Source organism: Moschus berezovskii, chromosome 2 (assembly GCF_049115385.1).
Source record: "Moschus berezovskii isolate FMDL1 chromosome 2, NW_MosBer_1.0, whole genome shotgun sequence".
In the NCBI taxonomy this organism is placed as follows: domain Eukaryota; kingdom Metazoa; phylum Chordata; class Mammalia; order Artiodactyla; family Moschidae; genus Moschus; species Moschus berezovskii.
Genome location: NC_142461.1, coordinates 87,487,041 through 87,491,894, shown reverse-complemented (window position 1 = coordinate 87,491,894; position 4,854 = coordinate 87,487,041). Strand labels below are relative to the sequence as shown.

General features: G+C 40.3%; 1 pseudogene; it reads left to right on the top strand.

Moving 5' to 3' along the window:
- Window positions 1-319: 319 nt before the first annotated feature.
- On the top strand, window positions 320-1,271 carry LOC129538287 (beta-1,4-galactosyltransferase 4 pseudogene; annotated as a pseudogene).
- Window positions 1,272-4,854: the final 3,583 nt, after the last annotated feature.

Here is a 4,854-nt window from a genome sequence, read left to right as displayed (position 1 = left end):
AGACACAAAAACCCCCAGAAATTTAGCAATTCTTAGTAAAAAATAATCAAAGATGGATTAATTAGTTTACTGTATCAAGGTTGAGGGAGCCTCCTCCCGGCGGCGGGGGCGGTCCCCGCAGCCGCTGCTCCTCGTCTTGGCTTTCTCCGGGCAGTGCTCGTCGCGCGGCGTCTGGGGGATTGTTGGATCAGAACGTCCAAACAAAAGCAGGCATCGCACAGTCAGTTGTTATCAAGTTTGCAGATTGGAATAGCTGAACTTGAAGCTTCCTGCCTGTAGTGGAGGCCGAGAGATACCTATTGCTCACATAATCAAAGACATGAACTTCAACGTGACTTTCCACCTTTCCTACAAATTCCGACTGCTATTACTTTTTACCTTATGCCTGACAGTGGTTCGGTGGGCCACCAGTAACTACTTTGTGGGTGCTATTCAAGAGATTCCTAAAGCAAAGGATCTCGTGGCTAGTTTGAGCAAGGGTCTCATTTTCGGGAAGAAAGGAACTGGGACGGATGAAGCATTTGTGGAAAAAGCAAGACTTGACAGCTACCCTTCTGTGTCTCTACACCTCAAAGGCCAGACCAAACTCGTGTTCAAGCCAAATCTCACTCTGGAGGAAGTCCAGGCAAAGAACCCCAAGGTGCACAGAGGCCAGTATCACCCTGAGGAGTGCAGGGCTTTGCAGCGGGTTGCCATCTTCATCCCTCACTGGCAAAGGGAGAAGCACCTGCTGTACCTGCTGGAACACCTTCACCCCTTCCTGCAGAGGCAGCAGCTGGACTACGGCATCTACGTCATCCACCAGGCTGGAAGTAAGAAGTTTAATCGTGCCATAGAAGCTCTCAAGGATGATATTTTGTCCTGTTTCATATTCCACGATGTGGACCTGGTGCCTGAGAACAATTTGAACCTTTACAGGTGTGAGGATCAGCCCAGGCATCTGGTGGTTGGGAGGAACAGCATGGGGTACAGGTTATGTTACAGTGGATATTTTGGGGGTGTTACTGCCCTAGCTCGAGAGCAATTTTTCAAGGGTTGAACTTCATAGAATGAAAATAACCCGGCCACTGCCTGAAGTGGGTAAATATACTATGATCTTCCACAACAGAGACAAAGGCAATGAGGTGTATATAGGATGGATGAATCTCTTATATCAGGTGTCACGTGTCTGGAGAACAGATGGGTTGAGCAGCTGTGGTTATAAGTTACTCTCTGTGAATTACAATCCTTTGTATGTCAACATCACAGTGGATTTCTGGTCTGATCCTTGATCCTGGCTCTTCTGGCGGCATTTGGAGGGACTGAGTATTTGATTGCAGTAATCTGGAGACTTCCCCTAGTAGCACACGTTAAGAACTTCTTGTGGCCGATCTTTGAGCTGATTTCCCCTCTGGTATTTTCTTAGCAGAGTTCCTGGTGATGTGGAATGTAAAACAATTGTAGAAGACAGCTTTCTTAGTTGTTTTGATCATGAAGGTTAACTATGGTACTGTAGATAACTTGAAGGACTGAGTATGAAAGGGCCACTGAAAGGATACCGCGAAGGCTACTTGAGAACTCTGATTGGAGAAGATTTATTTCTGTTTGAAGTGATACATATATTCTGGAATGAAAAAGGCCATGGGAAGATGCTGAATGTCCCAGAGAATCAGAATTCTTCTCGTCCCGGGGGAAAGGGTTGAAGACAAGTTTCTGTTACTCATTTATCCTGCGTGGTTGTCTGTGAAGAGGCGGGTCCCACGTGAGAGGAATGCTGAAGAAGAGGAGAGAACGGTGAAGAATCAGGATGCCATGAACTCGGGGCTGAAGAGGTGGCAGAAGGACCATGTCAGCCAGAGAGCGGCTGTGGCTGTGGCCCTGCGTCAGGTGTCCCCTGCCCAGGTACCCCTTCCAGTCCCAGCTCAGCAGAGATCACATTTTATCTACTAGTTTTTAGGTCATTTTTGTAAAATCATTTTGTACATGTAGGGTATGTACATGTACAAAAACTGCTACAGTTTACAAATTTCATATTAATTAATAATACATTGGAAATACCTCTGTAGTAAAATATGAAGACGCTTTGGTTGTTCAAAAAAAAGTTGAATATTGATTTTTTTAGATAATTAATTAAAATTATATTTTAAAATATTTTAAAAGTTTTTATGCTGTAATATAAGCTAAATACATGGGTATATTATTTCATGTAAGAAATTATTTGGGTGAGAAAACATGTACCAATCAGGACAAATATAATATGTTGCAGTAGCAAATTATTCTAAGTTTGTAGTGGTTTCTACTATATATTGAATGTTGATTTACCGTTTTATGCGTCATATCCATTGTGGATCAGCAGGGAGTTTAGAACATTCCTATTTATACAGGTATTCAGACTGCAAATGCTCTATCTTGACATGACTTTCCATGGTTATCATGTCAGGGACAAATCACATATTGGTTCTTTATCTTCCCTAGAAATGACCGATATCACTGCCACTCATATTTCACAGGGGCTAGAGCCAATCATGGAGTCACATCCAATTTCAAAAGTCAGATCTTACCAAATGCCTTCATAGAGAAGCAACTGTTATTTACCATCCTACTAATAGCTTTGAATGGGTCACAGTAAATAGGATACTGAAAAATCTTATTCTGGATCCTCTATTCAAATCCAGGAAGGTAGCACAAAGCAGCAAATTCAGTTTCTGAGAAGTGGAATGAAGGCCCATGTGAAATAGCCAGCAATTGGCAGAACTACAACTGGACTTCAGTTTCTTAATCTTCCTTTCATATTGTTTAATTGTGCAAACTACTGCTTCCACTTTCACATATTTAAAAAGTGATCTGCGAATTCCGTATTCTTGTGGCAATCTGTAATACAATGTCCTTTATTTTGTTTTCCTTAATACTTCTACCAACTCGATAGACATGAGTTTGAGTAAGCTCTGGGAGTTGGTGATGGACAGGGAAGACTGGTGTGCTGCTGGCCATGGGGTCTCAGAGTCGAACATGACTGAGCAACGGAACTGAACTGACTGAATACCTCCTTTGGGCTTTCTTGGTGTCCCAGTGGTAAAGAATCTGCCTACCAATGAAGGAGATGCAGGTTCAATCCCTGGGTCAGAAAGATTCCCCTGGAGAAGGAAATGGCAACCCACTCCAGTATTCTTGCCTGGATAATCCCACAGACAGAGAAGCCTGGAGGGTTACAGTCCATGGGGTGGCAAAAGAGTCAGATAGCACTTAATAAGTAAAACAACAAAATACTCTCTCACCCCCCAAACCATCAGAAAAAGATGTGGATTAAAGACTACCTTGTATATCAAGCCAACTTGATTTCACAGGTATATATTTAAGAGAATTTTGGTGGTTTAGTGAATTTTATGTTGCCTTTTTGTTTAAACCAATATTAAAGCAAACAGCATCTTTTTGCCCTGGAAACAAGTTTCCTCAAACTGTTTAGTTGAGATGGACTAACTTTATGATAAGTAAACATTTATAACTAAAAAAGTGACTATAAGAACAATCAAATAAATTATATTTGGCTCAGATTCTGTTTTATCAAGGAAGTGGAACTTTAGCATTAACCCAAGACTGTTAACAAGAATCCCCAGTCTGAAATAGCAAGACAGTCATCTGCTTGAACACGGATTCAGGAACAAATACCCTCAGGATTCTAACTTTATAATTTCAGGAGTAAAAGATAGGATTATGCAACCTAAAAAAAATGTCACTCTACATTTAGAAAATAATGCCACATACTGGGAATATCCACACTTGCTATATACCCCCTTTTATTCCAAAAGGCTTGTAAGAGATTTAACTGTGATACTTAATCAATCACAATTTGCTAATGATATCAAAGTGGCAGATTCAAGTGCACTTTAGATCATTTGAAAAGCCTTTTATTTTTCATGTACTCCTTTTGTCTGGTGTAGAATAACCTTTAAAACTCTGTCTCAACCCTCTCTTCAGTGAAAAGACAGAGACTAATCACAAATGGGAACTGATTGCTGTTCACCAAACTTGAAATAAAATGCAGGTCTAAAGCTTCATATGCAGAAATGATGGAGTCCTCTTATCTCATATTGAATGTGATTGCTCCTCTCTCCCCACCCTTTGACATCCATTACCATATTAAAGACATCTTTACACAGAGGGGAGGGAACTGTAGATTTAAATTTGATACTCTTATTAGTTCTACTAAGTATTTCTTTAATATTTGTTTGTTTTATCTGATTAAGCAGGTCTCCAGCATCTCTTCTTTCTTCCAGCTCACCTTCTCTAAATTTCCTTTGAAATTCTTGGCTCATTATCACTGCTACCTGAAAATAATTTAAATTCTGAGGCTGTTTATGGAAAGAAAGTCTTGTTTAATTGCTAATTGCTGAATTTCTTGCCACTTTTCAGAAACATGTTTTTCCAGACCTTTCTCTCTACTGACTCTCCATATTAGAGCTTGCATATAGGTTTCTTCTTGATTATTTCATGCCTATCATAGAAGAGTGAGAGAGAGAGAGTGTGTGTGTGATTCCAAACAAAAGATCTTTTTTTTAAATCCATTTGAAATGTTTCATTTTAACATTTAGAATAGAATGTGCTTGTAAACACATTCTAAGAGGACCTTTAGAGACACAATTATAGGATGGACCATCAGCCTTTCAGAGACTTGGTTATGTGAGGAAAGGGCAGACGTGCTATATTTAACAGCAAGCCAAGAACAGAGAATTTAAAGACTGGTTTCAAATATTTGAGCAAGCCCTAAAGCAATGGTCACAAGGAATGAAGGCACAAGATGCCTGTCATATGGGCAACTCAATGTTAATACTGCAGAAGGAGTAAATTCTTATTAATGTACCAGAATGAAGTCAATGA